The 11,149-nt window shown below is 46.2% G+C and overlaps 1 long non-coding RNA gene across 2 annotated transcripts in view; it reads left to right on the top strand.

Moving 5' to 3' along the window:
• Positions 1–11,149, top strand: part of LOC126508665 (uncharacterized) — a 72,650-nt gene extending 61,501 nt beyond the window's left edge. The window contains exon 3 of one of the 2 annotated variants that reach the window (XR_007593924.1): positions 9,843–11,149. This is a non-coding gene — a long non-coding RNA (uncharacterized lncRNA). Of the gene's footprint in view, positions 1–2,910; positions 3,191–9,842 lie in introns of those variants that run through there. The other variant, XR_007593923.1, reaches the window with a different exon arrangement.

Consider the following 11,149-nt stretch of genomic DNA (forward strand, 5'->3'; position numbering starts at 1 on the left):
ATATGTATGTATATACACTATGTCCTATTATGTGCCAGAAATTATTTAAGAAAGTGTACAAGGAAGTTAGTCATAGTGATACTTGCCTGTCATTCCAGCATTCGTAGGTCAAGACAGGAAGGTCAGGGATTCAAGGTCATCCTCAGCTACGTAGTGGGTCCCTGAGCAGCCTGGGCAATAAAAGGCCTGTCTCCAAATAAAGGAGAAGGGCAGAGGAAGAAAGGGAGGAAGGCTGGGAGAGAGGGAGAGAGAAGGAGGAGGAAATGGCGAGGGGGAGGGAGAATAGATGTATTAAAAGGAAGAAAATAGAGAAGCAACAAAGAGAAAAGGAAATGTCAATTGTGATTGCCAATGATGGCTCCCACCTGTCTTTAGGAGGGAACGCATTTGGCAGCAAGCCTTGGACCAGCCAAAGGGAGAGGGTCTCTTCTGGAGCACGCAATTCGGGCGAGCAGGGAGAGAATATTTTCATTACCCAGCTTCTCTTGGAATCGAAGTTAAGTGGAAATTTCTCCCTAGTGCTTCTGGTACAGAGGGTTCTGTACGGCAGGACAAAACCGGTTTTCTACTGCTAGTCAAGGAACTGCAGCAAATCTGGGCAGTAGAAACAAGGTGTTCCCAGCGGTTCCCTGGAAGGGCTTGGTTAGCGGTCTCCCCATGGGTCCCTCATAAGCCCAGGGAAGAAGGCAACGTTGTCAGGTGTTTCCCTTGGAAGTACGATGTCTGTGCTGGGACCATTGGCCGCTGTGGATATTAACACACCATAGCTCTGCGCGTGCACTCTGCTTTTGAATAGCCTGAGCTTCTTCACACCTATGGCGGCTGGAGTGCCCCATAGGAGACATAGCAAAAGAGTCAGGAGGAACTTGGAAGTTGTTACCTAAAGACCTAAGCGTGCAGGTTTCCCAGAATCACTTCTGCCATGCCCTGTCAATCAGAGTAGCCATAGGCAGACTTGGGCCTGTGGCAGAGTGCTTACCCAGCATGCATAAGACCCCAGGGCTCAGTCTTCAGCCATGGAAAACAAACAAACAAACTGGGAAAAGAATGAGAAGCACACTGCTCTTAGCAGTAATTAGTTGGGTGTGGTAACATGTCAGAATGCCAGTATCCTGGACACAGAGGCAGGAGGATTGCAGATCAGAAGCTGGCCTTGGTTAAGTCATGAGGCTGCATAGAAACCAAACCCTGTTTCAAATGGGTAGAGAAATAGAATAAAGCACCTAGTGAAGGGACAAGCTCTTCGGGGACAGAGGGAACCAGAGGCTATCTGGTCATCTTCTGCAAACCTGTTTTTCTCTTTTCTCAGCATCGTCTTTGACATTGATTCATTCATAAAGACTTGGTTTCAGTTGCCAGATGGTTGCTGGGTATACACTGTGAAAATCAGTAGAATATGATGGTTAGAAGAGCTTGGGCATCATCAGCGGATTACAAGGTTTTCTTCCAGGAGGTGTTGCTAGACCTTTTTGAGATGGGAAACCTGGCTTCAGAGAAGTGGTTTTCCTGCCCTAAAAAAAAAAAAAAAAAAAAAAAAATGAGGATTCAATTCCAGGTCTACCGTACTCTCCATGATGGGTTCCTCTACTAAAGCAAGCCTGTCTGGGAATTTTATTCATGAGAACAGAGCTCATAAAGATGATGAGGTCCCAGAAGGTAGCAGAATGCACACAGCAGAGAAACCACAAGGATGAGAAGGAAGCAGGTTGTGTACCAAGGAGCCAACGACAGCATCTGCACCACTATTGGCCAAAGACCGAGGCCAGGAAGAAAACACTAAGCAAAGACCTGTGGAAGCATGTCTGTGGCAGAACGAAGATGATGCAGCCAGGGAAGGGCACGTCCCTCCTGAGGATAGCACAGTGTCATATAGCCACAGGCACAAGGGGAAATGTATGGGTAGCTCAGGAGAGCAGAAGTAGAAACGCTGGAGAAACAAGGCAACAGAGCTCAGGCCCTTAATTAAAGATGTCGTCACCAGAGAAGGGAGGAGACAGAGGGGACACGCCAGTCGCAAAGCTGTTTCTTCTAGAACCCCGAAGCCCACACTCGTATTCTTCAGAGAGTCAGACTGACGGGTCACATGATGGGAGATGGGTGAGTGGAGCTGAACTGTGGGGCTTGGCTGAGACATCCCATGATCTGCTGGCTGGCAGCCAGTGATGTCATTCAGCTCAGAGGTCTGAACCCAGTCTGAGGCCACGGTCTGGGGTTAGGAGAGGCTTGGGAGGAGAGGTTGGTCACCCATGGGAGGGACTTCGTCCTTCTGTTCTCTTTAAGTCCTCAAAGAATTGAATGATCCTGCTCACATCTTCTTTACTAATGGTTACTGATAAAGAATACACGGAGAGAGAGACACACACACAGAAACACCAGAACCAAAGATAGAGACAGAGAAACAGAGAGAAAGAGAAAGAGAAAGAGAGAGAGAGAGAGAGAGAGAGAGAGAGAGAGAGAGAGAGAGAGAAGGAAACACCAGAACTAGAGATAGATAGAGACAGAGAAACAGAGAGAAAGAGAGACCTTTGACAGAGGGCCATGGGCTGTCTTGTTCATTTTTTTAAAAAGAATCTTTAAAGACTCCAGTTCATTTATTTTGTGGGTGTGGGGGTGCATGTGCCATGGTGTACACATGAGGGTCAGAGAACAACTTTGGGGCGTTGGTTTAGTCCTTCCATTTCATGACGTGGAACCCAGGGGTCAAATGCAGATTGTCAGGCTTGGCCATAAGCCAATCACCTTTACCCACTGAGTCATCTTGACTGCCCTCGTGATCATTTTCTATATTTAGTTCCTGCAGACACTGCTGCATAGGTCTCGGTAACAACATTATATTATTCTTGTGCTAATAGAAAGTGACTTCTTCTGTGGGCTATTTTTGTTTGTAGTTGATTTGCTTTTTCCTTACAGGGAAGAACACGAATGCCGTCCTCCACTACCACAAATTGTGCAGTTGAGTTTCCTGGATGTGAGGAAATCTCACATACTACAGCATAGCAGACTGTAGTAGATGGGCCTAACCCCGAGAACCCCATCTTTCTGAACTTGCTATTTCCCTGGCAGGTGAACGTTACTGATTAGTTTGTAAGACAGCGCCCAGCTACACAGCCCACGCTGGTCTTGACCTTGCAACCTTCCTGAATCTGTCTCCTCACACCTGGGTTTAGGTTGTCAACTTTTCAAAGTATACTAAATATACTTAATGACTGGAAAACATCTTTATTTTTGAAATATCTTCTTCCTTTGTGTATGATTTGGAATGAAATGAACTTTATTGTCTTCTTAATTACAAAACTAAGAAAATGTTAAAACACAGAATATACATGTACATATATCAGACCAGTCAGCCAAACCAAACATCCCATAATTCCATTGGCACTTTTCTTTCTATCTATCTTCTATCTATCTATCTATCTATCTATCTATCTATCTATCTATCTATCTATCTATCATCTATCTATCTATCTATCATCTATCTATCTATCTATCTATCTATCTATCTATCGTCTATCTATCTATCTATCGTCTATCTATCTATCTATCTATCTATCTATCTATCTATCTATCTATCTATCTTTTATTTTCTGTTTCTTCAGTTCTACAGACTGGACCTAGGACTAGACTCCTGCATGTTTGGCAGGCACTCTATCACTGAGGCACAGCCATTACCAGCCTCTCAGCTCACTCTTTTGAGACAAGATGTCACTCCGTAACCCAGCAGGCTTTGAATTTGAGTTCCCTTTGCCTTGGCCACCCAAGAAGCTGGACTTGCAGCCTGTGCCCAGGAGCATGGATTGTCACATTTTGATATGACAGTTCCAGCTTTGGTGGTCCTTATTAGCCCATTGTAGGAATGGCTGATTTCTTGCTTCTTTTGATTTTGAAGCCGTCCTTTCCTGTTCTCTTTCAAGTATGTTGCCACAGGCATCCTAGGGTTGAAAGGCCCTGCGAGTTGCTTCTTTTGACCAAATTCCAACCTGAATGACTGGATTACAGATCTGCTATATTTTTTTTAACATCTTGGGATATATCGTTTCCGTCCAGAAAGGATTTCCAATGAACACTTTCGGCAGAAAACCATGAAGGTGATCACTCTCTCTGCACCACACCCAGCAGAGTGTTCCTCATTTTATTGGCAGTGTTTGAGTCAATCGATGGATGAAAGTACATTTATTAAAATAATTTCATTACATTAATTTTGTATGTGGGAAGGGCAACTATGCCACTGTGCGCATGCACGTGTGGGTCCTCCCTTTCTACCTCGTGGGTTGTGGGTCGCGGAGGTTGAACTCTGGTTTTCAGGCTGTATGGTGATCCCCTTTCCTCACTGAGCCATCTCACCATCTCACCAGGCCCCAGATTCATTGAAACTAATCACACTTAATATTTTAATACTTTCCATTTATTTATTATTTTTGAGACAAGGTTTCTATGTGTAGCCCTGGCCATCCTGGAACTCTCTCCATAGACCAAAAGGGCTTCACTATGGAGCCCAAGTGAACCTAAAATTCAATATGCAGCCCAGGTTGCCCTTAAACTTGAGGCGATTCTCTGAATCTTCTGCCTTGGTCTCCTTAGTGCCAGGATTTTTGTACTTTTTAAAATAAGATGCCTGGGGGCTGGAGAGATGGATCAGTGGTTAGGAGCACTGGCTGCTTTCCCCGAGGACCTGGGTTCAATTCCCAGCACCCACATGACAGCTTACAACTGCCTGGGACTCCAGTTCCAGGGGATCTGACACACTTACACTGACATACAAGCAGAGAAAACACATAAAAAAACACAAACAAATAAATTTTTAAAAATGCCTGTAATCAATCGGTCTATTTTTCTTCCCACTAAATAAGGGTGTGTGTGTGTGTGTGTGACTGGCTTTTTAATAACGAGTTGTGACAGAAGTTTAGCCCAGTTTGTGAAAACACTGGACTAAAAACATAATGTTTATCATGAAAACGACCTTCAAACATTTACAGGCATAGGACAGGATATGTAAAACCCCCCTGTCCAATGGAGGTGGGTGGTCCTTGGACTTCCCACAGGACAGGGAACCCTGATTGCTCTTTGGGCTGATGAGGGAGGGGAACTTGATTGGGGGAGGGGGAGGGAAAGGGGAGGCGGCGGTGGGGAAGAGACAGAAATCTTTAATAAATAAATTTAAAAAAAGGAAAAAAAAAAAAACCCTGTCCCCGTCAACTCAGTACGCAGACTCAACGATTATCGGCTCATAGATGATCAGTCTTGTCTCACATCCATCATCTTCTCTCTCTGACTTCTTCTTGGCGGCTCATCCTCAACATCTTATCGTTTCATCTGCAAATACTTCAGTGTGATGTGACTGAAAACGTGGGCCATCAAATCATCCACGTCTCCACCGTTTCCTCAGTGATTTCTGCTTGTAGTATTATGCTCCAAAGAATACTAAGCACTGGTGAGAGCCCACACTGCTCTTACAGAGGAACCTGAATTTGGTTCCCAGCACCCATGTTAACTGCCGCTCCATGGCTCACAATCTCCTGTACGTAGCTCCAACTCCATGCTATCGAACACTTCCAGCCTTTAAGGGCATCTCTGACTCATGTGCACATATGGTTCCCACACACATAGTTTTGGGGTTTTTTTATGGCATAAAAAACATTTTATTGCTGCAGGTGTGGTCACACGCACCTTTAATCCTAGCACTCAAGAGGCAGAGGCAGGCAGATCTCAGTGAGTTCAAGGCCAGCCTGGTCCACGTAGTGAGCGCTAGGACAGCTCAGGCTAGTAGAAAGACCCTGTCTCAAAACAAACAAGCAGGCAAGCAAGTTAAAAAAAAAAAAAGTAGTTTATTAGAAAAGAAGTCTAACCAAAACAACTAATAGTTCACATTATAAGTTATGCTTGTCCAGAACCCCTGTCTCTCTTTTTTTCTGGGCGGAGGCTGGAGAGCAGAGGCTGTCCCCTGGTTTTACAATTCACCTGAGGGAACCAGGGCATGAATACCTAGGAGATTCCAGATGCCTGAGAATAAATAGGGCACTCTAACAGTGTTGGGGGGGGGGGGGATGGTGGCAGAGGGAGATTTTCTACTCACAGCAGAGGAGACCCAGGTAGGCGCACAGTGTCCTAGCCCAGAAGATTGGGCGATAAAAGTATGCTGTCACAGTAGCCAGAAGGGTTGGACAGACCCCCGGGGCAAGGAAGATCCCTCATTCCCTCTGTATGGATGGAAGACAGAGGGGAGAGATTGTCCTCTGGGTTCATGAAATCACTGGTGTTAAAGAGGCTGCTACTCTTTCCCTGGAGCTGGTTGCACTGCATTCTGGGAGGGCTCTGGCTGTGATGTAGAGTTGACCCAGGGGACCTCCCTCTTAGAAGGTCTATAACGTGCCAGGAGATCTCAGACACCATTGTACAGTTTGCTTGATCAACCCTTCTTCAGGTGTAACGCCTCTACTTGCAGGCATCTCCACAGACATAATTTTAAACAAAATTAAAAAGTATCAGCCATCTTTATCTGCACTTTTTTCAGTTGACTTTGGTTTAATCGGGGCTGATGATGCAACTGATGAAAGGCTTGATGCTCAAGCACGAGAGACTGACTTTCGCTCCGCAGCACTCACAGGAAAGCAGAACTCATCAGCCCATGTAGCCAATCTGTAAGCTACAGACAGCAAGAAACCCTGCCTCAAAAACCTAAGGTGGAGAGCAATAGAGGAAGACACTTGGACATTGACCTCTGGTCTCCCCATGCATAGATGTCTAGACTTGCACACACGCACACCAACTTTGACCGGTGGATCCATCAGGACAGAGATTTTTCAAATACGTTACTAGCTGAGTAAGTTCCTGTGTTCTCACAGGTCTGAAACACCAGCTTCCTCCCGTGAGAAAGGCTTTGCCAAAGCAGTATATTCTTCTCACTGGTCTTATGTGAGCCTTACTGTTTTGTTTTTTTAATTATACATTTAATATTTATTATTATAAATTCCCTGGAACGACACTACTTGTCAGTCAATCATCCAACTATGTTTGGAATGCCCTGCTTTCCAAAATTCTGGCTGGAGGGAAGACTTTAAAATCGATGTTCTGATCTTTTGCATTCGCAAGCTTGGCAGACACAGGTCACACCTCCCTATTTTCTGCTCTACGTTACCACTAAGTAAACATTTACTAATTACTTCACCAAACTCAATCCAACTGTGACACGGCAATGGAGCAAATTAAAAACCAATCACCAGAAACCGAATTCCAATCAATTGACAGATTTGCTTTGAGTTCCTGTCATGGGATTAGATTGTGATGCTTTGTCCTTCTGATGTCACGGGGAAGCAAGGGGGACGCACCCCCAAAAGAGAAATCAAAAGTCATCTGGTCTGAACACCAGGGAGGTGAGTTTGGTCTGTAAGAGGTGACATCTGGGTAGGACACAGAAAAGGTCTGACGCAGTTGTAGGTCTGTGTCCAGAATCAGTGTGAAGTGTCACTGGTCTGTTTTGGTGTATGAATACGTCACGTATGACTAGAGTCACTGTGTGTTTCTGTCAGTTCTATTGTTTGGAGAAACGGATCTAAAACGGAAGGGAAATGAGATGACCTAGGTCACAGCTACCAATGCCCTTGATGCCTAATTCCCTGTTTTCCCACTGGCTCATGGACCGTCCAGGGCTGCCCACCCTTGATGTGGCACACCTCCTTTGGGTGGCACCTTGGCAGCCAGCTGTTCTTGTTGCTATGGTGATGGCTCCCCAGCCACACACAACCCCTTGGCTTAAGGCTTGTGCCCTCTTGTTGGGGACCTGAATCCTTTTGGGCTGCCCTGGTCACTCACAGAAAACCCAAGCCTCTGTTCTTTCAGCTCCACAGGAGAAAACAGACCTTCTACCCCCTCCCCCCTTCTTCCAGCTTGTTTGGTTGCTTGATTCCCACTTGTAGTACGGAGGTAGGGGAGTTCTCTGAGTTTGCGCAGGAAGGAGAAATAGGCCCCCTGTCAGAGCACTCTGTTCCTTCCCTTCCTTCTCGAAGCAGCTGGCTGCAGCCAGAGAAAGGGGGAGTAATTCTCCCCATAGTGCCCTGGGGGCAGGAGAGTGGAGGTTCAACCTCTCCCACCCTTCACGGTTTATAGCTTCTTCTCTACCAGTGGCTTGGATAATTGGAAGACCCCCAAACCCTCCATTTTCAGAGAAGCCACAGGCCATTTCAGCCCATTGGAAACTGTTTCAAGGTAAGAGGAAATTGGATGCCTTTTTTTTTTTTTGCACCAATCATTATTGGGATAATAAAACAGAAAAGGCAAAAAGCAGCAGTCATAAAACCTGCCGATGTATCCAAGGTGGGTAGATCAGGTTACTCAAGGACCAGAAGAATCACCCACTAGGTTTCTGGAACAACTCTGTGAAATATGTCAGGTATTTACTCCCATGGACCCAGATGCCCCACAAAACCAGTGAGCCACTAATATTACCTTCACCATGCAGCTGACCCCAGACATAAGGATAAAGCTCCAGAAATGACAGGGATTTGAAGGCATGGATATGTCTTAACTTTTGGAAATTGTCATTAAGTTTACAACAGCCACAGTTCAGCTGATGACATAAAGGGATAGAAACTCTGAGGTGATTGTTCCCCTGGGGAGGCAAACAAGAGAGGAAATGGGGGAAATAGACCGGAAGAAGGGGTTCAGGGACTCGCCAGCATCATTTGGTAGGGCCCTGAGTGTAGAACTGATGGAATTTAGACAAAAATATCCACAAAGCACCCTGCTCCAGTGTGTAGCTGGCCTCCCCAGAGCTCCAACCACTGAGGAAGAATGTGGACAGCTGACAGAAGGCCTTTCAGAGGCCCTCCAAGCCCTGAGGTACCAAATCTCAGTTAAGAATTCTCAGTCGTGTGTTCCTTTGGCCACATGCCTAGGCTACAGCCTAGAGGAAGGAAGGCGGATGGTTTCCCACAACTGTGTTTCAGCTATCCTGCAATCCCCCCCTACGCTGCCACCATCGAAAAAAAAAATCAGTATAGGAATTCCTGGAGGCAGCTGGATGCTGGCAGCAATGGATGGGGGGACTTGCTGAGATGCCAGCACCAGAGCACACAGTCTTTGGAATGGCCGGAGACTGGGCAGAGCATCTTCAAGGCCTCGAAAAAAAGCCCTGCTGATCACACTAGTCCTGGCTCTCCCAGACATTACTAAGTCATGATACTTGTACAAAGATAAGGTCAGAGGCACTGCCTAGGGGTCCTCATGCAAGCCCTGGGACCCTGGGAAAGACCAGTGGCATAGCTGCTTAAGAGACTTAATCTGGTCACAGCTGCATGGCCAGTATGTGCAAGAGCCACAGCTGCCACTGCCCTGCTGGTACAAAGAGCTGTCAAATTAACTTTTGGTCATGAACTGTTCCTGACAGCTCCTCACTCTGTTGAGGTCTTCTTGAGGGGAGCACCTGAGAGATGCTAAAGCCCCTCTCGAAGGCTGGGGTTTCTAATGCCTGGGTGTCCCAACACCAAGTCCTGCTTCCGGATGAACCCTGTATTTGGTCATAAGATGTTAGCCCTCAACCCTGCTAAACTCCTGTTAAATATGACCCCATGGGTCCACTGAATGAGTGTCTTCAGGCCTGATCTGACTGGTGTCATGTTGGTAACAACAGATGAGGTATTTTTCACAGACGGGAGCAGTTTTGCCCGCAAGCAGGATCGGGTATGCAGGGGCAGCAGAGGTGACTCAAGGTAAGATTATCTGGGTATAATCTTTAATCAGGGGAACCTCAGCCCAAGGAGCCAAGCTTTTGACTTTGATTAAAGTTCTCTGTTGGGGGAAAGACAAGGTTATGACCATATACACTGACAGCTGACATGCTCTCTCCACAGCCCATGGCCATGTACTCTATACAAGGAAAGAGGGTTGCTAACCTCAACAGGAAATGAAGTCAAAAATAGAGAAGAAATCTTAGTCCTCCTGGAAGCTATCTGGTTACCCAAGAGTGTATCCATTGCAAAGGACACCTGCAAGGTGATTCTCCCAGAAGCAACAGTATGGCTGACTTGGTTCCTGGGGAAGTGGCCCTACAGCCAGCGGGTCCTCTCCAAGTCTTGGTGGCCCTGCTGGAGCCCAGTTTACTGGACTTCCTGGAATGCACCCAAGGGTGAGACAGACAGAGAAACAAGACTGGCCACGCAGGAAAAGCAAGGATGACAGATGCTGCCAGGTGCAGACAGACCCATCCTTCCCATGAGTCTGAGAAGGCAACCGGTTACACCAAGCCACTTACTTTGGAGCTGCAGACGCTGCTGAACTCCTCAGGCCCAGATATTTAAGTGGTGTAAAAACACCACTTTTAGTTTGTGCTGTCTGTGCTCAGGTAAACCCAACAAGGGATCCAGGCTTGAGAAAACCGTGTGGGGGAACATTGGGAGGTGACTTTACTGGAATCTGCCCTACTGTTTCTGCCTATAAATATTTGCTGGTGTTTGTAGACACCTTCTCAGCATGGGTAGAAGCCTACCCCACCTGAGAAGAGACTGCTCCAATAGTTACTAAGGAATTTCTACATTTGGATTGCCCCTAGCTCTGGGGTTCAACAAGGGCTTGGCCTTCATGGCCAAAGTGTCTCAAAATCTGACAAACGTATTAAGTATTAATTAGAAATTACACCATGTATATAGGTCACAAAGCTCAGGCCAGATAGAAAGGATGAATAGAACTCTGAAGGAAATTCTGAGCAACTTGGTCCTGGAAACTGGTGGAAAATTGGGTCAATCTCCTCCCCTTTACTCTTCTCAGGGCCTGATAAACTCTTCACTGGGAGGGGCTTACTTCTTTTGAAATTGTGTTAAGGAGACCACCTCTGTCTTCAATAGTATTCTATTGCTGGGAAGAGACACCATGACCACGGCAACTCTTATCAAAGAAAGCATTTAATTGGGCCTGGCTTACAGTTCAGAAGTTTAGTCTATTATCATCATGGTGGGGAGCATGGTGGCATACAGGCAGACATGATGCTGGAAAGGTTGAGGGTTCTACATCCAGATCCACAGGCAGCAGGAAAAGAATGAGACAAGTAATACTGTAGAAATCTCAGACACAGCTAACAGGAGCCTATAAAACCAACAGTTGAAGAAAGGTGTTTACTGGGGTGAGGAAACATCCATGAAGCAGAAACACAAAGACAAAGACC

Source organism: Alexandromys fortis, unplaced genomic scaffold (assembly GCF_014885135.2).
Source record: "Alexandromys fortis isolate MF-2015 unplaced genomic scaffold, M_Fortis_MF-2015_v1.1 scaffold_86, whole genome shotgun sequence".
Lineage (NCBI taxonomy): Eukaryota > Metazoa > Chordata > Mammalia > Rodentia > Cricetidae > Alexandromys > Alexandromys fortis.